This window comes from Somniosus microcephalus, chromosome 32, assembly GCF_052327205.1.
Source record: "Somniosus microcephalus isolate GS21.2 chromosome 32, FLI_Smic_1.0, whole genome shotgun sequence".
In the NCBI taxonomy this organism is placed as follows: domain Eukaryota; kingdom Metazoa; phylum Chordata; class Chondrichthyes; order Squaliformes; family Somniosidae; genus Somniosus; species Somniosus microcephalus.
In genome coordinates this window covers 39485315-39512706 of record NC_141018.1, presented here as the reverse complement: position 1 = coordinate 39512706, position 27392 = coordinate 39485315, and the positions used below count along the sequence as shown (strand labels likewise).

At 46.0% G+C, this 27392-nt stretch overlaps 5 non-coding genes across 5 annotated transcripts; all 5 read left to right on the top strand.

Annotated features, from left to right (window-relative positions):
- The first annotated feature begins 1536 nt into the window (after positions 1 to 1536).
- LOC147097501 (small nucleolar RNA U3) lies at positions 1537 to 1753 on the top strand. Its single transcript, XR_015074409.1, has one exon. It is a non-coding gene; the product is annotated as a small nucleolar RNA U3 (small nucleolar RNA).
- Positions 1754 to 6900: 5147 nt separating this feature from the next.
- LOC147097500 (small nucleolar RNA U3) lies at positions 6901 to 7117 on the top strand. Its single transcript, XR_015074408.1, has one exon. It is a non-coding gene; the product is annotated as a small nucleolar RNA U3 (small nucleolar RNA).
- Positions 7118 to 12264: 5147 nt separating this feature from the next.
- On the top strand, positions 12265 to 12481 carry LOC147097499 (small nucleolar RNA U3). The gene has a single exon (XR_015074407.1). It is a non-coding gene; the product is annotated as a small nucleolar RNA U3 (small nucleolar RNA).
- Positions 12482 to 17628: 5147 nt separating this feature from the next.
- LOC147097498 (small nucleolar RNA U3) lies at positions 17629 to 17845 on the top strand. The gene has a single exon (XR_015074421.1). It is a non-coding gene; the product is annotated as a small nucleolar RNA U3 (small nucleolar RNA).
- A 5146-nt stretch (positions 17846 to 22991) lies between these two features.
- On the top strand, positions 22992 to 23208 carry LOC147097497 (small nucleolar RNA U3). Its single transcript, XR_015074435.1, has one exon. It is a non-coding gene; the product is annotated as a small nucleolar RNA U3 (small nucleolar RNA).
- The last annotated feature ends 4184 nt before the right edge of the window (positions 23209 to 27392 follow it).

Here is a 27392-nt window from a genome sequence, read left to right as displayed (position 1 = left end):
GAAATCTGTCGTCCTTACCCGGTCTGGCCTATATGTGAGTCCAGACCCACAGCAACGTGGTTGACTCTTAACTGCCCTCTGTGGTTCAAGGCGGCTCACCACCACCTTCTCAAGGGCAATTAGGGATGGGCAATAAATACCAACCTTGCCAGCAACGCCCACATCCCAGGAACGAAGAAAAACCCAACCAACCTTAAAAAAGTGACATGAGGAAATACTTTTTTACATAATGAGTGATTAGGCTTTGGAATGCACTGCCTGATAGGGCGGTGGATACAGATTCAATTGCAGCCTTCAAAAAGGAATTGGATAAATACTTGAAGGAGAAAAAATTGCAGGGATATGGGGAAAGAGCGGGGGGAGTGGGACTGACTGCATTGCTCTTTGAAAGAGCCGGCATAGACTCGATGGGCCGAATGGCCTCCTTCTGTGCTGCACTATTCTATGATTCTATGATTCTGGTTGGTGATGAGGGAATGAAGTTCGTGGTCAGGGCCGAAGATGTCAGATTCAATCTTCCCAAGTTCATCTGGAGGAAGTTAAAGCACCCCCGTCAGATAGAAAAATACTACAGATGCTGGGAATCCGAAATTACAACAGAAAATGCTGGAAAAACTCAGCAGGCCAGGCAACATCCGTGGAGAGAGAAATAGAGTCAACGTTTCAGATCGAAACCCTTCGTCAGGACTGAAAAAACACAGGAAATGAAACAGATTAAAAGGCCAGTTTGGGGGCCGGGAAATGGTGATGAGAGAACAAAAGAGAAGTGAAGAGACATTAAGAGGTGTTCAAAACCAGACGAGATGGTGATAGGACTGGTGGAGAGTGGCTGTGAAACTGAGTCTGATCAAACATGAGAAGGGAAACTGAAAGCAATGAAGATGAACAAGGTTGAAGAGCCAAACGGAGATCCCGTCGAAGAGAAGAGCAGAACTTCTTCAAGGTAGGCATTCCTAGAGGGGGTGTGGCAGTGAGCCTTTTAATCTGTTTCATTTCCTGCTTTTTTCTCAGTCCTGACAAAGGGTTTCGACCTGAAACGTTGACTCTGTTTCTCTCTCCACGGATGTTGCCTGGCCTGCTGAGTTTTTCCAGCATTTTCTGTTGTTATCCGCGTAAGATGTTGCTCTGCTCCTCCGGCTCTATAATTCTTCATTTGCAGTTTCCAAAGCTGATTTTAAATCTTTTTCCCTCTTTATCTAACCCGCTGAACCCATCCGTGCGGTGGAGGGCGAGTTGCTGTTTAAATCTCTCAGAGCGGGGCTTCCACCCACTGAGTGAATCAATGAGCAGGACAGTCGCTGGAGACAGGCTGCTAATATATGCAAATCACCTGCCTGCTGGGTAATGGCAGAATGACAGCAACTATATTTCTTTCTCACACAATTATAATTATATTTAGAAAGGGTGATTTGTATATTGTATATATAGTGGATTCCGCACTGACCGCTGTGAATGGGCGCGAAGCGGGTGGGAGCTCAGCCTCTGTTAAAGGGGGTGTGCTGAGTGTGGAGAGCGGTGTGGCGGCCAATGTTAGGTAAGACTATACTTTTAGGGATCATTTCTATAGTTTTTAACTTGAGAAATGTGTTCTGAAGTGTCTGGTCTCACTAACCACGAGGAGGAGTTAAAGCGTTTCCTCCTGAGCGTGAAGCGGGCTGCGAGTGTTGCTTTGTGCAAGAGCTTGTGGCCATTGATGACCGTTCCCTTCTTTCTGTGTGAGAGTTGTGGAAGGAGGAAACGCATTCTGAGTGGTTAGTTTTTTTCATACTGAAAAATAAGATCAAGATTTCTTTTGTGAAAACCAACTCTTGGTTTGCTGTGGCTGTAATTCGAGCTCTATTCCAACAGAGGGCCCTCGTGTAAAGACAGTGTCCGGCTGCATCAAGCTGTGCAAAGGCCTCGGTTCGCAAACACCGGATCTTTAAAACCTAAAAATAAGACAATTTTTTCTTATTGTCTTACTTTCGTTTTTGATTTTTGCCCACCTGACATTGTCATCTGCCGACCTGAAACGTTAACTCTGATTCTCTCTCCACAGATGCTGCCTGACCTTCTCAGTCTTTCCAGCATTTTCAGTATTTATTGCATAAGATTCCTGTTCTAAAAAGGGTACGCTAAGCTGGACGCACTGCACCTATTTGCCTCAATTTTAAATACTGCTACCTTAGCATCTTCAGTGTAGGCATCGGTCTTATGGGTTTGTCATATTCTGCCTATCAGGAGTGACAGGAGATTGCAGTGGACATCCCATATACTCACCGGCAGTAAAATACTGCAATAAGAGATTAATATGCTTGCTAACTCATACTCGGCATTTATCAAGGCGCGGGCTTCAGTTCATAGGCAACTGCGACTGCTATGGAAGCCACTCTGCTGTTGTGAATACAAGACCTAAATGTTGAGAGAAAGACAAACTACAACAAGTCCGAAATTTATTGCTGTACATCAGCAGCACAAATGGACCTCACAACTGAGAAATTCCTTCCCTCGGGCTTCTTACAATCTATCAATGTCGAAAACCCGTGATTGGCAGCAACTAACCAGGACTTCTTGTTCTGCCGAAGGGTCACCGGCCTGAAACGTTAACTCTGTTTCTCTCTCCACAGATGCTGCCTGACCTGCTGAGTGTTTCCAGCATTTTATGTTTTTATTAAAGATTGCAGCATCCGCAGTATTTTGCTTTTGTATTCATGTCAGTAACGTGATAGTTTGACGTATTCCGCTTCCTGTATCGATTCATTTATCAACTTGCACCTTATTATTCCCCATGTTATTTCAAAGTGCAAAGTGAAAATCTTCCTGAATATCCCCCGATCTGACACTTCCTCTCTTCCATCGCTGCCTCAGGTTTTCTCCGTGTTTGACTCATCAGGTACCGTTGCTATTTAAGTGTTATAAGTCAGCCGTGGCTCAGCGGGTAGCACTCTCGCCACTGAGACAGAAGGCTGTGGGTCAAAGCCCACTCAGTGAAACTTGAGCACAAAATCCAGGGTCACACTCCAGTGCAGTACTGAGGGAGCGCCGCACTGTCGGAGGGGCAGTACTGAGGGAGCGCCGCACTTTCGCAAGGGCAGTACTGAGGGAGCGCCGCACTGTCGGAGGGGCAGTACTGAGGGAGCACTGCACTGTCGGAGGGGCAGTACTGAGGGAGCGCTGCACTGTCGTAGGGGCAGTACTGAGGGAGCGCCGCACTGTCGGAGGGGCAGTACTGAGGGAGCGCCGCACTGTTGGAGGGGCAGAACTGAGGGAGCACTGTGCTGTTGGCGGGGCAGTACTGAGGGAGCGCTGCACTGTCGGATGGTGGCCTCTTTCGGATAAGATGTTAAACCGAGGCCCCGTCTGCTTTCTCAGGTGGATGTAGAAGATTCCACTGACACTATTCGAAGAAGAGCAGGGGAGTTCTCCCCGGTGTCCTGGCCGATATTTATCCCTCAACCAACATCACTAAAATAAGATTATCTGGTCATTATCACATCGCTGCTTGTGGGATTTTGCTGTGCGCAAATTATCTGCCACATTTCCTACATTACAACAGTAACTACACCTCAAAACTTCGATTGGCTGTAAAGCACTTTGGGACAACGTCCTGTGGTTGTGAAAGGCGCTATAGAAATGCAAGTCTCTTTGCTTTTTACCTATCTGAGGGCTGGAAGAGCTTTCTATCAGCTTCACTCCAGTATTCGGGTTATACTCGGTTCTGTGGGACCAGATCTGCTGGAAATATGCAGTTCTCTGCCTCTCCAAGCATCAGGGGGAGAGAGACAACAGCAGGAATTGGCAACCTATATGACTGCTTAATGTCAACTAAAAAATCCTAACCAGGTCAAGTGTGGTCTGGAGCTGGTGATCTACTGGAACAGACCTGCGCCTGTTATCACGTTACTGAGGGATATGTGCACCCTGGTAGGTGACAGACAGGTGGACCTCAGGGGAAGGTCTTTGATAGGATATCGCACATGTACATATTGGATGTGTTCTCCAAATTGGGGCTCGGAAGAGAATCCACAATTTGATCAAATTGCTCCACTCCTGGGGATCGGGTTTGGAGGGGCTTGGGTGTACACCAGGAACTGGGAGGTCAAATCAACATTGTAAAGAAACAGCTGTCTATGCGGGTGCAGCACATTCTCTGGAAAAGCCTGATGGTCAGTTGTGGTGTGTTCTTGGTGCCTGTGTACGTGGCACAGGTCAGTGGGACACCTTTCCCACTTTTATCTCCCAGTAAGCTTCCAGTCAGAGTTTGGGATGAAGGAGGTTGTAGGGCAGGAGGAGGTTACAGGGAAGGAGGAGGTTACAGATAGGGTAGGCTGCGACCGTGGAGTGATTTAAATAAGGGGATGAGAATTTTAAATTTAAGGCTTTTGTAGATTATGAGCCAACATAGATCAGTGAGGTCAGAGAGGTGCGTGAGTGGAACTTTCTACAGGATAGGATATGGGTAAAGAAAGAGATAGAACGTGCCTTTGTATGGAGAATAGCAGAGGATTGGATAAACTGAAGTTTATGGAGGATGAGAGGCTGGCCTGGAGAGCATTGGAATAGTCAAATCTGGAATTGGTCTCGGCATGGCTGAGGTAGAGGCAGGGGCAATGTTACAGAAGTGGAAGTAGGAGGTCGTTGTGATGGTGAGGATGTGGGAACTGAATTCGGGGATTAACTGGACGTTAAGGTTGCAAATAGTCTGGTTCAGTTTGAGAAGTGGCCGGAAAGGGGTTTCAGATAATTAAGGAACTTGTACGAATATTGAACTTGTAGAAAATCATAGAATGATTAGGCAGAGTCAACATGGTTTTATGAAAGGGAAATCGTGTTTATCAAATTTATTAGAGTATTTTGAGGATGTAATTAGCAGGGTAGCTAAAGGGGAATAGGCAAGGCCCAGCGTGCTGGACACGGGTACGGTAGCGCAGTGGTTATGATACTGGACTTGTAGTCCAGAGACCGGGATCTCATGATCTGGCAGATGGGAGTTCAAATCACCACCACAGGCAGCTGGGGAATTTAAATTCAGTTAATTAAATAAATCTGGAATTAAAAACTAGTGTCAGTAATGGTGTATTATTTTAAACAGAATTAGGACACAAGTTCAAACTATTAAACGGTAATTTTAGGACTGATATCGAGACATTCTCCTTGACACATACAGTGATCAGCACTTGGAATGGACTCTGAACAGAGTGATGGAGGTGATATTACTGGATTCATTTAAGAGACGTGAGTTCAAATCCCACCACGGCAGCTGGGGAATTTTAATTCAGTTAATTAAATAAATCTGGAATAAAAAGCTAGTGTCAGTAATGGTGACCATGTAACTACTAGAATGTCGTAAAAACCCATCTGGTTCACTAATGTCCTTTAGGGAAGGAAATCTGTCGTCCTTACCCGGTCTGGCCTATATGTGACTCCAGACCCACAGCAACGTGGTTGACTCTTAACTGCCCTCTGTGGTTCAAGGCGGCTCACCACCACCTTCTCAAGGGCAATTAGGGATGGGCAATAAATACCAACCTTGCCAGCAACGCCCACATCCCAGGAACGAAGAAAAACCCAACCAACCTTAAAAAAGTGACATGAGGAAATACTTTTTTACATAATGAGTGATTAGGCTTTGGAATGCACTGCCTGATAGGGCGGTGGATACAGATTCAATTGCAGCCTTCAAAAAGGAATTGGATAAATACTTGAAGGAGAAAAAATTGCAGGGATATGGGGAAAGAGCGGGGGGAGTGGGACTGACTGCATTGCTCTTTGAAAGAGCCGGCATAGACTCGATGGGCCGAATGGCCTCCTTCTGTGCTGCACTATTCTATGATTCTATGATTCTGGTTGGTGATGAGGGAATGAAGTTCGTGGTCAGGGCCGAAGATGTCAGATTCAATCTTCCCAAGTTCATCTGGAGGAAGTTAAAGCACCCCCGTCAGATAGAAAAATACTACAGATGCTGGGAATCCGAAATTACAACAGAAAATGCTGGAAAAACTCAGCAGGCCAGGCAACATCCGTGGAGAGAGAAATAGAGTCAACGTTTCAGATCGAAACCCTTCGTCAGGACTGAAAAAACACAGGAAATGAAACAGATTAAAAGGCCAGTTTGGGGGCCGGGAAATGGTGATGAGAGAACAAAAGAGAAGTGAAGAGACATTAAGAGGTGTTCAAAACCAGACGAGATGGTGATAGGACTGGTGGAGAGTGGCTGTGAAACTGAGTCTGATCAAACATGAGAAGGGAAACTGAAAGCAATGAAGATGAACAAGGTTGAAGAGCCAAACGGAGATCCCGTCGAAGAGAAGAGCAGAACTTCTTCAAGGTAGGCATTCCTAGAGGGGGTGTGGCAGTGAGCCTTTTAATCTGTTTCATTTCCTGCTTTTTTCTCAGTCCTGACAAAGGGTTTCGACCTGAAACGTTGACTCTGTTTCTCTCTCCACGGATGTTGCCTGGCCTGCTGAGTTTTTCCAGCATTTTCTGTTGTTATCCGCGTAAGATGTTGCTCTGCTCCTCCGGCTCTATAATTCTTCATTTGCAGTTTCCAAAGCTGATTTTAAATCTTTTTCCCTCTTTATCTAACCCGCTGAACCCATCCGTGCGGTGGAGGGCGAGTTGCTGTTTAAATCTCTCAGAGCGGGGCTTCCACCCACTGAGTGAATCAATGAGCAGGACAGTCGCTGGAGACAGGCTGCTAATATATGCAAATCACCTGCCTGCTGGGTAATGGCAGAATGACAGCAACTATATTTCTTTCTCACACAATTATAATTATATTTAGAAAGGGTGATTTGTATATTGTATATATAGTGGATTCCGCACTGACCGCTGTGAATGGGCGCGAAGCGGGTGGGAGCTCAGCCTCTGTTAAAGGGGGTGTGCTGAGTGTGGAGAGCGGTGTGGCGGCCAATGTTAGGTAAGACTATACTTTTAGGGATCATTTCTATAGTTTTTAACTTGAGAAATGTGTTCTGAAGTGTCTGGTCTCACTAACCACGAGGAGGAGTTAAAGCGTTTCCTCCTGAGCGTGAAGCGGGCTGCGAGTGTTGCTTTGTGCAAGAGCTTGTGGCCATTGATGACCGTTCCCTTCTTTCTGTGTGAGAGTTGTGGAAGGAGGAAACGCATTCTGAGTGGTTAGTTTTTTTCATACTGAAAAATAAGATCAAGATTTCTTTTGTGAAAACCAACTCTTGGTTTGCTGTGGCTGTAATTCGAGCTCTATTCCAACAGAGGGCCCTCGTGTAAAGACAGTGTCCGGCTGCATCAAGCTGTGCAAAGGCCTCGGTTCGCAAACACCGGATCTTTAAAACCTAAAAATAAGACAATTTTTTCTTATTGTCTTACTTTCGTTTTTGATTTTTGCCCACCTGACATTGTCATCTGCCGACCTGAAACGTTAACTCTGATTCTCTCTCCACAGATGCTGCCTGACCTTCTCAGTCTTTCCAGCATTTTCAGTATTTATTGCATAAGATTCCTGTTCTAAAAAGGGTACGCTAAGCTGGACGCACTGCACCTATTTGCCTCAATTTTAAATACTGCTACCTTAGCATCTTCAGTGTAGGCATCGGTCTTATGGGTTTGTCATATTCTGCCTATCAGGAGTGACAGGAGATTGCAGTGGACATCCCATATACTCACCGGCAGTAAAATACTGCAATAAGAGATTAATGTGCTTGCTAACTCATACTCGGCATTTATCAAGGCGCTGGCTTCAGTTCATAGGCAACTGCGACTGCTATGGAAGCCACTCTGCTGTTGTGAATACAAGACCTAAATGTTGAGAGAAAGACAAACTACAACAAGTCCGAAATTTATTGCTGTACATCAGCAGCACAAATGGACCTCACAACTGAGAAATTCCTTCCCTCGGGCTTCTTACAATCTATCAATGTCGAAAACCCGTGATTGGCAGCAACTAACCAGGACTTCTTGTTCTGCCGAAGGGTCACCGGCCTGAAACGTTAACTCTGTTTCTCTCTCCACAGATGCTGCCTGACCTGCTGAGTGTTTCCAGCATTTTATGTTTTTATTAAAGATTGCAGCATCCGCAGTATTTTGCTTTTGTATTCATGTCAGTAACGTGATAGTTTGACGTATTCCGCTTCCTGTATCGATTCATTTATCAACTTGCACCTTATTATTCCCCATGTTATTTCAAAGTGCAAAGTGAAAATCTTCCTGAATATCCCCCGATCTGACACTTCCTCTCTTCCATCGCTGCCTCAGGTTTTCTCCGTGTTTGACTCATCAGGTACCGTTGCTATTTAAGTGTTATAAGTCAGCCGTGGCTCAGCGGGTAGCACTCTCGCCACTGAGACAGAAGGCTGTGGGTCAAAGCCCACTCAGTGAAACTTGAGCACAAAATCCAGGGTCACACTCCAGTGCAGTACTGAGGGAGCGCCGCACTGTCGGAGGGGCAGTACTGAGGGAGCGCCGCACTTTCGCAAGGGCAGTACTGAGGGAGCGCCGCACTGTCGGAGGGGCAGTACTGAGGGAGCACTGCACTGTCGGAGGGGCAGTACTGAGGGAGCGCTGCACTGTCGTAGGGGCAGTACTGAGGGAGCGCCGCACTGTCGGAGGGGCAGTACTGAGGGAGCGCCGCACTGTTGGAGGGGCAGAACTGAGGGAGCACTGCGCTGTTGGCGGGGCAGTACTGAGGGAGCGCTGCACTGTCGGATGGTGGCCTCTTTCGGATAAGATGTTAAACCGAGGCCCCGTCTGCTTTCTCAGGTGGATGTAGAAGATTCCACTGACACTATTCGAAGAAGAGCAGGGGAGTTCTCCCCGGTGTCCTGGCCGATATTTTTCCCTCAACCAACATCACTAAAATAAGATTATCTGGTCATTATCACATCGCTGCTTGTGGGATTTTGCTGTGCGCAAATTATCTGCCACATTTCCTACATTACAACAGTAACTACACCTCAAAACTTCGATTGGTTGTAAAGCACTTTGGGACAATGTCCTGTGGTTGTGAAAGGCGCTATAGAAATGCAAGTCTCTTTGCTTTTTACCTATCTGAGGGCTGGAAGAGCTTTCTATCAGCTTCACTCCAGTATTCGGGTTATACTCGGTTCTGTGGGACCAGATCTGCTGGAAATATGCAGTTCTCTGCCTCTCCAAGCATCAGGGGGAGAGAGACAACAGCAGGAATTGGCAACCTATATGACTGCTTAATGTCAACTAAAAAATCCTAACCAGGTCAAGTGTGGTCTGGAGCTGGTGATCTACTGGAACAGACCTGCGCCTGTTATCATGTTACTGAGGGATATGTGCACCCTGGTAGGTGACAGACAGGTGGACCTCAGGGGAAGGTCTTTGATAGGATATCGCACATGTACATATTGGATGTGTTCTCCAAATTGGGGCTCGGAAGAGAATCCACAATTTGATCAAATTGCTCCACTCCTGGGGATCGGGTTTGGAGGGGCTGGGGTGTACACCAGGAACTGGGAGGTCAAATCAACATTGTAAAGAAACAGCTGTCTATGCGGGTGCAGCACATTCTCTGGAAAAGCCTGATGGTCAGTTGTGGTGTGTTCTTGGTGCCTGTGTACGTGGCACAGGTCAGTGGGACACCTTTCCCACTTTTATCTCCCAGTAAGCTTCCAGTCAGAGTTTGGGATGAAGGAGGTTGTAGGGCAGGAGGAGGTTACAGGGAAGGAGGAGGTTACAGATAGGGTAGGCTGCGACCGTGGAGTGATTTAAATAAGGGGATGAGAATTTTAAATTTAAGGCTTTTGTAGATTATGAGCCAACATAGATCAGTGAGGTCAGAGAGGTGCGTGAGTGGAACTTTTTACAGGATAGGGTATGAGTAAAGAAAGAGATAGAACGTGCCTTTGTATGGAGAATAGCAGAGGATTGGATTAACTGAAGTTTATGGAGGATGGGAGGCTGGCCTGGAGAGCATTGGAATAGTCAAATCTGGAATTGGTCTCGGCATGGCTGAGGTAGAGGCAGGGGCAATGTTACAGAAGTGGAAGTAGGAGGTCGTTGTGATGGTGAGGATGTGGGAACTGAATTCGGGGATTAACTGGACGTTAAGGTTGCAAATAGTCTGGTTCAGTTTGAGAAGTGGCCGGAAAGGGGTTTCAGATAATTAAGGAACTTGTACGAATATTGAACTTGTAGAAAATCATAGAATGATTAGACAGAGTCAACATGGTTTTATGAAAGGGAAATCGTGTTTATCAAATTTATTAGAGTATTTTGAGGATGTAATTAGCAGGGTAGCTAAAGGGGAATAGGCAAGGCCCAGCGTGCTGGACACGGGTATGGTAGCGCAGTGGTTATGATACTGGACTTGTATTCCAGAGACCGGGATCTCATGATCTGGCAGATGGGAGTTCAAATCACCACCACAGGCAGCTGGGGAATTTAAATTCAGTTAATTAAATAAATCTGGAATTAAAAACTAGTGTCAGTAATGGTGTATTATTTTAAACTGAATTAGGACACAAGTTCAAACTATTAAACGGTAATTTTAGGACTGATATCGAGACATTCTCCTTGACACATACAGTGATCAGCACTTGGAATGGACTCTGAACAGAGTGATGGAGGTGATATTACTGGATTCATTTAAGAGACGTGAGTTCAAATCCCACCACGGCAGCTGGGGAATTTTAATTCAGTTAATTAAATAAATCTGGAATAAAAAGCTAGTGTCAGTAATGGTGACCATGTAACTACTGGAATGTCGTAAAAACCCATCTGGTTCACTAATGTCCTTTAGGGAAGGAAATCTGTCGTCCTTACCCGGTCTGGCCTATATGTGACTCCAGACCCACAGCAACGTGGTTGACTCTTAACTGCCCTCTGTGGTTCAAGGCGGCTCACCACCACCTTCTCAAGGGCAATTAGGGATGGGCAATAAATACCAACCTTGCCAGCAACGCCCACATCCCAGGAACGAAGAAAAACCCAACCAACCTTAAAAAAGTGACATGAGGAAATACTTTTTTACATAATGAGTGATTAGGCTTTGGAATGCACTGCCTGATAGGGCGGTGGATACAGATTCAATTGCAGCCTTCAAAAAGGAATTGGATAAATACTTGAAGGAGAAAAAATTGCAGGGATATGGGGAAAGAGCGGGGGGAGTGGGACTGACTGCATTGCTCTTTGAAAGAGCCGGCATAGACTCGATGGGCCGAATGGCCTCCTTCTGTGCTGCACTATTCTATGATTCTATGATTCTGGTTGGTGATGAGGGAATGAAGTTCGTGGTCAGGGCCGAAGATGTCAGATTCAATCTTCCCAAGTTCATCTGGAGGAAGTTAAAGCACCCCCGTCAGATAGAAAAATACTACAGATGCTGGGAATCCGAAATTACAACAGAAAATGCTGGAAAAACTCAGCAGGCCAGGCAACATCCGTGGAGAGAGAAATAGAGTCAACGTTTCAGATCGAAACCCTTCGTCAGGACTGAAAAAACACAGGAAATGAAACAGATTAAAAGGCCAGTTTGGGGGCCGGGAAATGGTGATGAGAGAACAAAAGAGAAGTGAAGAGACATTAAGAGGTGTTCAAAACCAGACGAGATGGTGATAGGACTGGTGGAGAGTGGCTGTGAAACTGAGTCTGATCAAACATGAGAAGGGAAACTGAAAGCAATGAAGATGAACAAGGTTGAAGAGCCAAACGGAGATCCCGTCGAAGAGAAGAGCAGAACTTCTTCAAGGTAGGCATTCCTAGAGGGGGTGTGGCAGTGAGCCTTTTAATCTGTTTCATTTCCTGCTTTTTTCTCAGTCCTGACAAAGGGTTTCGACCTGAAACGTTGACTCTGTTTCTCTCTCCACGGATGTTGCCTGGCCTGCTGAGTTTTTCCAGCATTTTCTGTTGTTATCCGCGTAAGATGTTGCTCTGCTCCTCCGGCTCTATAATTCTTCATTTGCAGTTTCCAAAGCTGATTTTAAATCTTTTTCCCTCTTTATCTAACCCGCTGAACCCATCCGTGCGGTGGAGGGCGAGTTGCTGTTTAAATCTCTCAGAGCGGGGCTTCCACCCACTGAGTGAATCAATGAGCAGGACAGTCGCTGGAGACAGGCTGCTAATATATGCAAATCACCTGCCTGCTGGGTAATGGCAGAATGACAGCAACTATATTTCTTTCTCACACAATTATAATTATATTTACAAAGGGTGATTTGTATATTGTATATATAGTGGATTCCGCACTGACCGCTGTGAATGGGCGCGAAGCGGGTGGGAGCTCAGCCTCTGTTAAAGGGGGTGTGCTGAGTGTGGAGAGCGGTGTGGCGGCCAATGTTAGGTAAGACTATACTTTTAGGGATCATTTCTATAGTTTTTAACTTGAGAAATGTGTTCTGAAGTGTCTGGTCTCACTAACCACGAGGAGGAGTTAAAGCGTTTCCTCCTGAGCGTGAAGCGGGCTGCGAGTGTTGCTTTGTGCAAGAGCTTGTGGCCATTGATGACCGTTCCCTTCTTTCTGTGTGAGAGTTGTGGAAGGAGGAAACGCATTCTGAGTGGTTAGTTTTTTTCATACTGAAAAATAAGATCAAGATTTCTTTTGTGAAAACCAACTCTTGGTTTGCTGTGGCTGTAATTCGAGCTCTATTCCAACAGAGGGCCCTCGTGTAAAGACAGTGTCCGGCTGCATCAAGCTGTGCAAAGGCCTCGGTTCGCAAACACCGGATCTTTAAAACCTAAAAATAAGACAATTTTTTCTTATTGTCTTACTTTCGTTTTTGATTTTTGCCCACCTGACATTGTCATCTGCCGACCTGAAACGTTAACTCTGATTCTCTCTCCACAGATGCTGCCTGACCTTCTCAGTCTTTCCAGCATTTTCAGTATTTATTGCATAAGATTCCTGTTCTAAAAAGGGTACGCTAAGCTGGACGCACTGCACCTATTTGCCTCAATTTTAAATACTGCTACCTTAGCATCTTCAGTGTAGGCATCGGTCTTATGGGTTTGTCATATTCTGCCTATCAGGAGTGACAGGAGATTGCAGTGGACATCCCATATACTCACCGGCAGTAAAATACTGCAATAAGAGATTAATGTGCTTGCTAACTCATACTCGGCATTTATCAAGGCGCGGGCTTCAGTTCATAGGCAACTGCGACTGCTATGGAAGCCACTCTGCTGTTGTGAATACAAGACCTAAATGTTGAGAGAAAGACAAACTACAACAAGTCCGAAATTTATTGCTGTACATCAGCAGCACAAATGGACCTCACAACTGAGAAATTCCTTCCCTCGGGCTTCTTACAATCTATCAATGTCGAAAACCCGTGATTGGCAGCAACTAACCAGGACTTCTTGTTCTGCCGAAGGGTCACCGGCCTGAAACGTTAACTCTGTTTCTCTCTCCACAGATGCTGCCTGACCTGCTGAGTGTTTCCAGCATTTTATGTTTTTATTAAAGATTGCAGCATCCGCAGTATTTTGCTTTTGTATTCATGTCAGTAACGTGATAGTTTGACGTATTCCGCTTCCTGTATCGATTCATTTATCAACTTGCACCTTATTATTCCCCATGTTATTTCAAAGTGCAAAGTGAAAATCTTCCTGAATATCCCCCGATCTGACACTTCCTCTCTTCCATCGCTGCCTCAGGTTTTCTCCGTGTTTGACTCATCAGGTACCGTTGCTATTTAAGTGTTATAAGTCAGCCGTGGCTCAGCGGGTAGCACTCTCGCCACTGAGACAGAAGGCTGTGGGTCAAAGCCCACTCAGTGAAACTTGAGCACAAAATCCAGGGTCACACTCCAGTGCAGTACTGAGGGAGCGCCGCACTGTCGGAGGGGCAGTACTGAGGGAGCGCCGCACTTTCGCAAGGGCAGTACTGAGGGAGCGCCGCACTGTCGGAGGGGCAGTACTGAGGGAGCACTGCACTGTCGGAGGGGCAGTACTGAGGGAGCGCTGCACTGTCGTAGGGGCAGTACTGAGGGAGCGCCGCACTGTCGGAGGGGCAGTACTGAGGGAGCGCCGCACTGTTGGAGGGGCAGAACTGAGGGAGCACTGCGCTGTTGGCGGGGCAGTACTGAGGGAGCGCTGCACTGTCGGATGGTGGCCTCTTTCGGATAAGATGTTAAACCGAGGCCCCGTCTGCTTTCTCAGGTGGATGTAGAAGATTCCACTGACACTATTCGAAGAAGAGCAGGGGAGTTCTCCCCGGTGTCCTGGCCGATATTTTTCCCTCAACCAACATCACTAAAATAAGATTATCTGGTCATTATCACATCGCTGCTTGTGGGATTTTGCTGTGCGCAAATTATCTGCCACATTTCCTACATTACAACAGTAACTACACCTCAAAACTTCGATTGGTTGTAAAGCACTTTGGGACAATGTCCTGTGGTTGTGAAAGGCGCTATAGAAATGCAAGTCTCTTTGCTTTTTACCTATCTGAGGGCTGGAAGAGCTTTCTATCAGCTTCACTCCAGTATTCGGGTTATACTCGGTTCTGTGGGACCAGATCTGCTGGAAATATGCAGTTCTCTGCCTCTCCAAGCATCAGGGGGAGAGAGACAACAGCAGGAATTGGCAACCTATATGACTGCTTAATGTCAACTAAAAAATCCTAACCAGGTCAAGTGTGGTCTGGAGCTGGTGATCTACTGGAACAGACCTGCGCCTGTTATCACGTTACTGAGGGATATGTGCACCCTGGTAGGTGACAGACAGGTGGACCTCAGGGGAAGGTCTTTGATAGGATATCGCACATGTACATATTGGATGTGTTCTCCAAATTGGGGCTCGGAAGAGAATCCACAATTTGATCAAATTGCTCCACTCCTGGGGATCGGGTTTGGAGGGGCTGGGGTGTACACCAGGAACTGGGAGGTCAAATCAACATTGTAAAGAAACAGCTGTCTATGCGGGTGCAGCACATTCTCTGGAAAAGCCTGATGGTCAGTTGTGGTGTGTTCTTGGTGCCTGTGTACGTGGCACAGGTCAGTGGGACACCTTTCCCACTTTTATCTCCCAGTAAGCTTCCAGTCAGAGTTTGGGATGAAGGAGGTTGTAGGGCAGGAGGAGGTTACAGGGAAGGAGGAGGTTACAGATAGGGTAGGCTGCGACCGTGGAGTGATTTAAATAAGGGGATGAGAATTTTAAATTTAAGGCTTTTGTAGATTATGAGCCAACATAGATCAGTGAGGTCAGAGAGGTGCGTGAGTGGAACTTTTTACAGGATAGGGTATGAGTAAAGAAAGAGATAGAACGTGCCTTTGTATGGAGAATAGCAGAGGATTGGATTAACTGAAGTTTATGGAGGATGGGAGGCTGGCCTGGAGAGCATTGGAATAGTCAAATCTGGAATTGGTCTCGGCATGGCTGAGGTAGAGGCAGGGGCAATGTTACAGAAGTGGAAGTAGGAGGTCGTTGTGATGGTGAGGATGTGGGAACTGAATTCGGGGATTAACTGGACGTTAAGGTTGCAAATAGTCTGGTTCAGTTTGAGAAGTGGCCGGAAAGGGGTTTCAGATAATTAAGGAACTTGTACGAATATTGAACTTGTAGAAAATCATAGAATGATTAGGCAGAGTCAACATGGTTTTATGAAAGGGAAATCGTGTTTATCAAATTTATTAGAGTATTTTGAGGATGTAATTAGCAGGGTAGCTAAAGGGGAATAGGCAAGGCCCAGCGTGCTGGACACGGGTACGGTAGCGCAGTGGTTATGATACTGGACTTGTATTCCAGAGACCGGGATCTCATGATCTGGCAGATGGGAGTTCAAATCACCACCACAGGCAGCTGGGGAATTTAAATTCAGTTAATTAAATAAATCTGGAATTAAAAACTAGTGTCAGTAATGGTGTATTATTTTAAACTGAATTAGGACACAAGTTCAAACTATTAAACGGTAATTTTAGGACTGATATCGAGACATTCTCCTTGACACATACAGTGATCAGCACTTGGAATGGACTCTGAACAGAGTGATGGAGGTGATATTACTGGATTCATTTAAGAGACGTGAGTTCAAATCCCACCACGGCAGCTGGGGAATTTTAATTCAGTTAATTAAATAAATCTGGAATAAAAAGCTAGTGTCAGTAATGGTGACCATGTAACTACTGGAATGTCGTAAAAACCCATCTGGTTCACTAATGTCCTTTAGGGAAGGAAATCTGTCGTCCTTACCCGGTCTGGCCTATATGTGACTCCAGACCCACAGCAACGTGGTTGACTCTTAACTGCCCTCTGTGGTTCAAGGCGGCTCACCACCACCTTCTCAAGGGCAATTAGGGATGGGCAATAAATACCAACCTTGCCAGCAACGCCCACATCCCAGGAACGAAGAAAAACCCAACCAACCTTAAAAAAGTGACATGAGGAAATACTTTTTTACATAATGAGTGATTAGGCTTTGGAATGCACTGCCTGATAGGGCGGTGGATACAGATTCAATTGCAGCCTTCAAAAAGGAATTGGATAAATACTTGAAGGAGAAAAAATTGCAGGGATATGGGGAAAGAGCGGGGGGAGTGGGACTGACTGGATTGCTCTTTGAAAGAGCCGGCATAGACTCGATGGGCCGAATGGCCTCCTTCTGTGCTGCACTATTCTATGATTCTATGATTCTGGTTGGTGATGAGGGAATGAAGTTCGTGGTCAGGGCCGAAGATGTCAGATTCAATCTTCCCAAGTTCATCTGGAGGAAGTTAAAGCACCCCCGTCAGATAGAAAAATACTACAGATGCTGGGAATCCGAAATTACAACAGAAAATGCTGGAAAAACTCAGCAGGCCAGGCAACATCCGTGGAGAGAGAAATAGAGTCAACGTTTCAGATCGAAACCCTTCGTCAGGACTGAAAAAACACAGGAAATGAAACAGATTAAAAGGCCAGTTTGGGGGCCGGGAAATGGTGATGAGAGAACAAAAGAGAAGTGAAGAGACATTAAGAGGTGTTCAAAACCAGACGAGATGGTGATAGGACTGGTGGAGAGTGGCTGTGAAACTGAGTCTGATCAAACATGAGAAGGGAAACTGAAAGCAATGAAGATGAACAAGGTTGAAGAGCCAAACGGAGATCCCGTCGAAGAGAAGAGCAGAACTTCTTCAAGGTAGGCATTCCTAGAGGGGGTGTGGCAGTGAGCCTTTTAATCTGTTTCATTTCCTGCTTTTTTCTCAGTCCTGACAAAGGGTTTCGACCTGAAACGTTGACTCTGTTTCTCTCTCCACGGATGTTGCCTGGCCTGCTGAGTTTTTCCAGCATTTTCTGTTGTTATCCGCGTAAGATGTTGCTCTGCTCCTCCGGCTCTATAATTCTTCATTTGCAGTTTCCAAAGCTGATTTTAAATCTTTTTCCCTCTTTATCTAACCCGCTGAACCCATCCGTGCGGTGGAGGGCGAGTTGCTGTTTAAATCTCTCAGAGCGGGGCTTCCACCCACTGAGTGAATCAATGAGCAGGACAGTCGCTGGAGACAGGCTGCTAATATATGCAAATCACCTGCCTGCTGGGTAATGGCAGAATGACAGCAACTATATTTCTTTCTCACACAATTATAATTATATTTACAAAGGGTGATTTGTATATTGTATATATAGTGGATTCCGCACTGACCGCTGTGAATGGGCGCGAAGCGGGTGGGAGCTCAGCCTCTGTTAAAGGGGGTGTGCTGAGTGTGGAGAGCGGTGTGGCGGCCAATGTTAGGTAAGACTATACTTTTGGGGATCATTTCTATAGTTTTTAACTTGAGAAATGTGTTCTGAAGTGTCTGGTCTCACTAACCACGAGGAGGAGTTAAAGCGTTTCCTCCTGAGCGTGAAGCGGGCTGCGAGTGTTGCTTTGTGCAAGAGCTTGTGGCCATTGATGACCGTTCCCTTCTTTCTGTGTGAGAGTTGTGGAAGGAGGAAACGCATTCTGAGTGGTTAGTTTTTTTCATACTGAAAAATAAGATCAAGATTTCTTTTGTGAAAACCAACTCTTGGTTTGCTGTGGCTGTAATTCGAGCTCTATTCCAACAGAGGGCCCTCGTGTAAAGACAGTGTCCGGCTGCATCAAGCTGTGCAAAGGCCTCGGTTCGCAAACACCGGATCTTTAAAACCTAAAAATAAGACAATTTTTTCTTATTGTCTTACTTTCGTTTTTGATTTTTGCCCACCTGACATTGTCATCTGCCGACCTGAAACGTTAACTCTGATTCTCTCTCCACAGATGCTGCCTGACCTTCTCAGTCTTTCCAGCATTTTCAGTATTTATTGCATAAGATTCCTGTTCTAAAAAGGGTACGCTAAGCTGGACGCACTGCACCTATTTGCCTCAATTTTAAATACTGCTATCTTAGCATCTTCAGTGTAGGCATCGGTCTTATGGGTTTGTCATATTCTGCCTATCAGGAGTGACAGGAGATTGCAGTGGACATCCCATATACTCACCGGCAGTAAAATACTGCAATAAGAGATTAATATGCTTGCTAACTCATACTCGGCATTTATCAAGGCGCGGGCTTCAGTTCATAGGCAACTGCGACTGCTATGGAAGCCACTCTGCTGTTGTGAATACAAGACCTAAATGTTGAGAGAAAGACAAACTACAACAAGTCCGAAATTTATTGCTGTACATCAGCAGCACAAATGGACCTCACAACTGAGAAATTCCTTCCCTCGGGCTTCTTACAATCAATCAATGTCGAAAACCCGTGATTGGCAGCAACTAACCAGGACTTCTTGTTCTGCCGAAGGGTCACCGGCCTGAAACGTTAACTCTGTTTCTCTCTCCACAGATGCTGCCTGACCTGCTGAGTGTTTCCAGCATTTTATGTTTTTATTAAAGATTGCAGCATCCGCAGTATTTTGCTTTTGTATTCATGTCAGTAACGTGATAGTTTGACGTATTCCGCTTCCTGTATCGATTCATTTATCAACTTGCACCTTATTATTCCCCATGTTATTTCAAAGTGCAAAGTGAAAATCTTCCTGAATATCCCCCGATCTGACACTTCCTCTCTTCCATCGCTGCCTCAGGTTTTCTCCGTGTTTGACTCATCAGGTACCGTTGCTATTTAAGTGTTATAAGTCAGCCGTGGCTCAGCGGGTAGCACTCTCGCCACTGAGACAGAAGGCTGTGGGTCAAAGCCCACTCAGTGAAACTTGAGCACAAAATCCAGGGTCACACTCCAGTGCAGTACTGAGGGAGCGCCGCACTGTCGGAGGGGCAGTACTGAGGGAGCGCCGCACTTTCGCAAGGGCAGTACTGAGGGAGCGCCGCACTGTCGGAGGGGCAGTACTGAGGGAGCACTGCACTGTCGGAGGGGCAGTACTGAGGGAGCGCTGCACTGTCGTAGGGGCAGTACTGAGGGAGCGCCGCACTGTCGGAGGGGCAGTACTGAGGGAGCGCCGCACTGTTGGAGGGGCAGAACTGAGGGAGCACTGCGCTGTTGGCGGGGCAGTACTGAGGGAGCGCTGCACTGTCGGATGGTGGCCTCTTTCGGATAAGATGTTAAACCGAGGCCCCGTCTGCTTTCTCAGGTGGATGTAGAAGATTCCACTGACACTATTCGAAGAAGAGCAGGGGAGTTCTCCCCGGTGTCCTGGCCGATATTTTTCCCTCAACCAACATCACTAAAATAAGATTATCTGGTCATTATCACATCGCTGCTTGTGGGATTTTGCTGTGCGCAAATTATCTGCCACATTTCCTACATTACAACAGTAACTACACCTCAAAACTTCGATTGGTTGTAAAGCACTTTGGGACAATGTCCTGTGGTTGTGAAAGGCGCTATAGAAATGCAAGTCTCTTTGCTTTTTACCTATCTGAGGGCTGGAAGAGCTTTCTATCAGCTTCACTCCAGTATTCGGGTTATACTCGGTTCTGTGGGACCAGATCTGCTGGAAATATGCAGTTCTCTGCCTCTCCAAGCATCAGGGGGAGAGAGACAACAGCAGGAATTGGCAACCTATATGACTGCTTAATGTCAACTAAAAAATCCTAACCAGGTCAAGTGTGGTCTGGAGCTGGTGATCTACTGGAACAGACCTGCGCCTGTTATCACGTTACTGAGGGATATGTGCACCCTGGTAGGTGACAGACAGGTGGACCTCAGGGGAAGGTCTTTGATAGGATATCGCACATGTACATATTGGATGTGTTCTCCAAATTGGGGCTCGGAAGAGAATCCACAATTTGATCAAATTGCTCCACTCCTGGGGATCGGGTTTGGAGGGGCTGGGGTGTACACCAGGAACTGGGAGGTCAAATCAACATTGTAAAGAAACAGCTGTCTATGCGGGTGCAGCACATTCTCTGGAAAAGCCTGATGGTCAGTTGTGGTGTGTTCTTGGTGCCTGTGTACGTGGCACAGGTCAGTGGGACACCTTTCCCACTTTTATCTCCCAGTAAGCTTCCAGTCAGAGTTTGGGATGAAGGAGGTTGTAGGGCAGGAGGAGGTTACAGGGAAGGAGGAGGTTACAGATAGGGTAGGCTGCGACCGTGGAGTGATTTAAATAAGGGGATGAGAATTTTAAATTTAAGGCTTTTGTAGATTATGAGCCAACATAGATCAGTGAGGTCAGAGAGGTGCGTGAGTGGAACTTTTTGCAGGATAGGGTATGAGTAAAGAAAGAGATAGAACGTGCCTTTGTATGGAGAATAGCAGAGGATTGGATTAACTGAAGTTTATGGAGGATGGGAGGCTGGCCTGGAGAGCATTGGAATAGTCAAATCTGGAATTGGTCTCGGCATGGCTGAGGTAGAGGCAGGGGCAATGTTACAGAAGTGGAAGTAGGAGGTCGTTGTGATGGTGAGGATGTGGGAACTGAATTCGGGGATTAACTGGACGTTAAGGTTGCAAATAGTCTGGTTCAGTTTGAGAAGTGGCCGGAAAGGGGTTTCAGATAATTAAGGAACTTGTACGAATATTGAACTTGTAGAAAATCATAGAATGATTAGGCAGAGTCAACATGGTTTTATGAAAGGGAAATCGTGTTTATCAAATTTATTAGAGTATTTTGAGGATGTAATTAGCAGGGTAGCTAAAGGGGAATAGGCAAGGCCCAGCGTGCTGGACACGGGTACGGTAGCGCAGTGGTTATGATACTGGACTTGTATTCCAGAGACCGGGATCTCATGATCTGGCAGATGGGAGTTCAAATCACCACCACAGGCAGCTGGGGAATTTAAATTCAGTTAATTAAATAAATCTGGAATTAAAAACTAGTGTCAGTAATGGTGTATTATTTTAAACTGAATTAGGACACAAGTTCAAACTATTAAACGGTAATTTTAGGACTGATATCGAGACATTCTCCTTGACACATACAGTGATCAGCACTTGGAATGGACTCTGAACAGAGTGATGGAGGTGATATTACTGGATTCATTTAAGAGACGTGAGTTCAAATCCCACCACGGCAGCTGGGGAATTTTAATTCAGTTAATTAAATAAATCTGGAATAAAAAGCTAGTGTCAGTAATGGTGACCATGTAACTACTGGAATGTCGTAAAAACCCATCTGGTTCACTAATGTCCTTTAGGGAAGGAAATCTGTCGTCCTTACCCGGTCTGGCCTATATGTGACTCCAGACCCACAGCAACGTGGTTGACTCTTAACTGCCCTCTGTGGTTCAAGGCGGCTCACCACCACCTTCTCAAGGGCAATTAGGGATGGGCAATAAATACCAACCTTGCCAGCAACGCCCACATCCCAGGAACGAAGAAAAACCCAACCAACCTTAAAAAAGTGACATGAGGAAATACTTTTTTACATAATGAGTGATTAGGCTTTGGAATGCACTGCCTGATAGGGCGGTGGATACAGATTCAATTGCAGCCTTCAAAAAGGAATTGGATAAATACTTGAAGGAGAAAAAATTGCAGGGATATGGGGAAAGAGCGGGGGGAGTGGGACTGACTGGATTGCTCTTTGAAAGAGCCGGCATAGACTCGATGGGCCGAATGGCCTCCTTCTGTGCTGCACTATTCTATGATTCTATGATTCTGGTTGGTGATGAGGGAATGGAGTTCGTGGTCAGGGCCGAAGATGTCAGATTCAATCTTCCCAAGTTCATCTGGAGGAAGTTAAAGCATCCCCGTCAGATAGAAAAATACTACAGGTGCTGGGAATCCGAAATTACAACAGAAAATGCTGGAAAAACTCAGCAGGCCAGGCAACATCCGTGGAGAGAGAAATAGAGTCAACGTTTCAGATCGAAACCCTTCGTCAGGACTGAAAAAACACAGGAAATGAAACAGATTAAAAGGCCAGTTTGGGGGCCGGGAAATGGTGATGAGAGAACAAAAGAGAAGTGAAGAGACATTAAGAGGTATTCAAAACCAGACGAGATGGGATAGGACTGGTGGAGAGTGGCTGTGAAACTGAGTCTGATCAAACATGAGAAGGGAAACTGAAAGCAATGAAGATGAACAAGGTTGAAGAGCCAAACGGAGATCCCGTCGAAGAGAAGAGCAGAACTTCTTCAAGGTAGGCATTCCTAGAGGGGGTGTGGCAGTGAGCCTTTTAATCTGTTTCATTTCCTGCTTTTTTCTCAGTCCTGACAAAGGGTTTCGACCTGAAACGTTGACTCTGTTTCTCTCTCCACGGATGTTGCCTGGCCTGCTGAGTTTTTCCAGCATTTTCTGTTGTTATCCGCGTAAGATGTTGCTCTGCTCCTCCGGCTCTATAATTCTTCATTTGCAGTTTCCAAAGCTGATTTTAAATCTTTTTCCCTCTTTATCTAACCCGCTGAACCCATCCGTGCGGTGGAGGGCGAGTTGCTGTTTAAATCTCTCAGAGCGGGGCTTCCACCCACTGAGTGAATCAATGAGCAGGACAGTCGCTGGAGACAGGCTGCTAATATATGCAAATCACCTGCCTGCTGGGTAATGGCAGAATGACAGCAACTATATTTCTTTCTCACACAATTATAATTATATTTACAAAGGGTGATTTGTATATTGTATATATAGTGGATTGCGCACTGACCGCTGTGAATGGGCGCGAAGCGGGTGGGAGCTCAGCCTCTGTTAAAGGGGGTGTGCTGAGTGTGGAGAGCGGTGTGGCGATCAATGTTAGGTAAGACTATACTTTTATGGATTATTTCTATAGTTTTTAACTTGAGAAATGTGTTCTGAAGTGTCTGGTCTCACTAACCACGAGGAGGAGTTAAAGCGTTTCCTCCTGAGCGTGAAGCGGGCTGCGAGTGTTGCTTTGTGCAAGAGCTTGTGGCCATTGATGACCGTTCCCTTCTTTCTGTGTGAGAGTTGTGGAAGGAGGAAACGCATTCTGAGTGGTTAGTTTTTTTCATACTGAAAAATAAGATCAAGATTTCTTTTGTGAAAACCAACTCTTGGTTTGCTGTGGCTGTAATTCGAGCTCTATTCCAACAGAGGGCCCTCGTGTAAAGACAGTGTCCGGCTGCATCAAGCTGTGCAAAGGCCTCGGTTCGCAAACACCGGATCTTTAAAACCTAAAAATAAGACAATTTTTTCTTATTGTCTTACTTTCGTTTTTGATTTTTGCCCACCTGACATTGTCATCTGCCGACCTGAAACGTTAACTCTGATTCTCTCTCCACAGATGCTGCCTGACCTTCTCAGTCTTTCCAGCATTTTCAGTATTTATTGCATAAGATTCCTGTTCTAAAAAGGGTACGCTAAGCTGGACGCACTGCACCTATTTGCCTCAATTTTAAATACTGCTATCTTAGCATCTTCAGTGTAGGCATCGGTCTTATGGGTTTGTCATATTCTGCCTATCAGGAGTGACAGGAGATTGCAGTGGACATCCCATATACTCACCGGCAGTAAAATACTGCAATAAGAGATTAATATGCTTGCTAACTCATACTCGGCATTTATCAAGGCGCGGGCTTCAGTTCATAGGCAACTGCGACTGCTATGGAAGCCACTCTGCTGTTGTGAATACAAGACCTAAATGTTGAGAGAAAGACAAACTACAACAAGTCCGAAATTTATTGCTGTACATCAGCAGCACAAATGGACCTCACAACTGAGAAATTCCTTCCCTCGGGCTTCTTACAATCTATCAATGTCGAAAACCCGTGATTGGCAGCAACTAACCAGGACTTCTTGTTCTGCCGAAGGGTCACCGGCCTGAAACGTTAACTCTGTTTCTCTCTCCACAGATGCTGCCTGACCTGCTGAGTGTTTCCAGCATTTTATGTTTTTATTAAAGATTGCAGCATCCGCAGTATTTTGCTTTTGTATTCATGTCAGTAACGTGATAGTTTGACGTATTCCGCTTCCTGTATCGATTCATTTATCAACTTGCACCTTATTATTCCCCATGTTATTTCAAAGTGCAAAGTGAAAATCTTCCTGAATATCCCCCGATCTGACACTTCCTCTCTTCCATCGCTGCCTCAGGTTTTCTCCGTGTTTGACTCATCAGGTACCGTTGCTATTTAAGTGTTATAAGTCAGCCGTGGCTCAGCGGGTAGCACTCTCGCCACTGAGACAGAAGGCTGTGGGTCAAAGCCCACTCAGTGAAACTTGAGCACAAAATCCAGGGTCACACTCCAGTGCAGTACTGAGGGAGCGCCGCACTGTCGGAGGGGCAGTACTGAGGGAGCGCCGCACTTTCGCAAGGGCAGTACTGAGGGAGCGCCGCACTGTCGGAGGGGCAGTACTGAGGGAGCACTGCACTGTCGGAGGGGCAGTACTGAGGGAGCGCTGCACTGTCGTAGGGGCAGTACTGAGGGAGCGCTGCACTGTCGTAGGGGCAGTACTGAGGGAGCGCCGCACTGTCGGAGGGGCAGTACTGAGGGAGCGCCGCACTGTTGGAGGGGCAGAACTGAGGGAGCACTGCGCTGTTGGCGGGGCAGTACTGAGGGAGCGCTGCACTGTCGGATGGTGGCCTCTTTCGGATAAGATGTTAAACCGAGGCCCCGTCTGCTTTCTCAGGTGGATGTAGAAGATTCCACTGACACTATTCGAAGAAGAGCAGGGGAGTTCTCCCCGGTGTCCTGGCCGATATTTATCCCTCAACCAACATCACTAAAATAAGATTATCTGGTCATTATCACATCGCTGCTTGTGGGATTTTGCTGTGCGCAAATTATCTGCCACATTTCCTACATTACAACAGTAACTACACCTCAAAACTTCGATTGGCTGTAAAGCACTTTGGGACAACGTCCTGTGGTTGTGAAAGGCGCTATAGAAATGCAAGTCTCTTTGCTTTTTACCTATCTGAGGGCTGGAAGAGCTTTCTATCAGCTTCACTCCAGTATTCGGGTTATACTCGGTTCTGTGGGACCAGATCTGCTGGAAATATGCAGTTCTCTGCCTCTCCAAGCATCAGGGGGAGAGAGACAACAGCAGGAATTGGCAACCTATATGACTGCTTAATGTCAACTAAAAAATCCTAACCAGGTCAAGTGTGGTCTGGAGCTGGTGATCTACTGGAACAGACCTGCGCCTGTTATCACGTTACTGAGGGATATGTGCACCCTGGTAGGTGACAGACAGGTGGACCTCAGGGGAAGGTCTTTGATAGGATATCGCACATGTACATATTGGATGTGTTCTCCAAATTGGGGCTCGGAAGAGAATCCACAATTTGATCAAATTGCTCCACTCCTGGGGATCGGGTTTGGAGGGGCTGGGGTGTACACCAGGAACTGGGAGGTCAAATCAACATTGTAAAGAAACAGCTGTCTATGCGGGTGCAGCACATTCTCTGGAAAAGCCTGATGGTCAGTTGTGGTGTGTTCTTGGTGCCTGTGTACGTGGCACAGGTCAGTGGGACACCTTTCCCACTTTTATCTCCCAGTAAGCTTCCAGTCAGAGTTTGGGATGAAGGAGGTTGTAGGGCAGGAGGAGGTTACAGGGAAGGAGGAGGTTACAGATAGGGTAGGCTGCGACCGTGGAGTGATTTAAATAAGGGGATGAGAATTTTAAATTTAAGGCTTTTGTAGATTATGAGCCAACATAGATCAGTGAGGTCAGAGAGGTGCGTGAGTGGAACATTCTACAGGATAGGATATGGGTAAAGAAAGAGATAGAACGTGCCTTTGTATGGAGAATAGCAGAGGATTGGATAAACTGAAGTTTATGGAGGATGAGAGGCTGGCCTGGAGAGCATTGGAATAGTCAAATCTGGAATTGGTCTCGGCATGGCTGAGGTAGAGGCAGGGGCAATGTTACAGAAGTGGAAGTAGGAGGTCGTTGTGATGGTGAGGATGTGGGAACTGAATTCGGGGATTAACTGGACGTTAAGGTTGCAAATAGTCTGGTTCAGTTTGAGAAGTGGCCGGAAAGGGGTTTCAGATAATTAAGGAACTTGTACGAATATTGAACTTGTAGAAAATCATAGAATGATTAGGCAGAGTCAACATGGTTTTATGAAAGGGAAATCGTGTTTATCAAATTTATTAGAGTATTTTGAGGATGTAATTAGCAGGGTAGCTAAAGGGGAATAGGCAAGGCCCAGCGTGCTGGACACGGGTACGGTAGCGCAGTGGTTATGATACTGGACTTGTATTCCAGAGACCGGGATCTCATGATCTGGCAGATGGGAGTTCAAATCACCACTACAGGCAGCTGGGGAATTTAAATTCAGTTAATTAAATAAATCTGGAATTAAAAACTAGTGTCAGTAATGGTGTATTATTTTAAACTGAATTAGGACACAAGTTCAAACTATTAAACGGTAATTTTAGGACTGATATCGAGACATTCTCCTTGACACATACAGTGATCAGCACTTGGAATGGACTCTGAACAGAGTGATGGAGGTGATATTACTGGATTCATTTAAGAGACGTGAGTTCAAATCCCACCACGGCAGCTGGGGAATTTTAATTCAGTTAATTAAATAAATCTGGAATAAAAAGCTAGTGTCAGTAATGGTGACCATGTAACTACTGGAATGTCGTAAAAACCCATCTGGTTCACTAATGTCCTTTAGGGAAGGAAATCTGTCGTCCTTACCCGGTCTGGCCTATATGTGACTCCAGACCCACAGCAACGTGGTTGACTCTTAACTGCCCTCTGTGGTTCAAGGCGGCTCACCACCACCTTCTCAAGGGCAATTAGGGATGGGCAATAAATACCAACCTTGCCAGCAACGCCCACATCCCAGGAACGAAGAAAAACCCAACCAACCTTAAAAAAGTGACCTGAGGAAATACTTTTTTACATAATGAGTGATTAGGCTTTGGAATGCACTGCCTGATAGGGCGGTGGATACAGATTCAATTGCAGCCTTCAAAAAGGAATTGGATAAATACTTGAAGGAGAAAAAATTGCAGGGATATGGGGAAAGAGCGGGGGGAGTGGGACTGACTGGATTGCTCTTTGAAAGAGCCGGCATAGACTCGATGGGCCGAATGGCCTCCTTCTGTGCTGCACTATTCTATGATTCTGGTTGGTGATGAGGGAATGGAGTTCGTGGTCAGGGCCGAAGATGTCAGATTCAATCTTCCCAAGTTCATCTGGAGGAAGTTAAAGCAT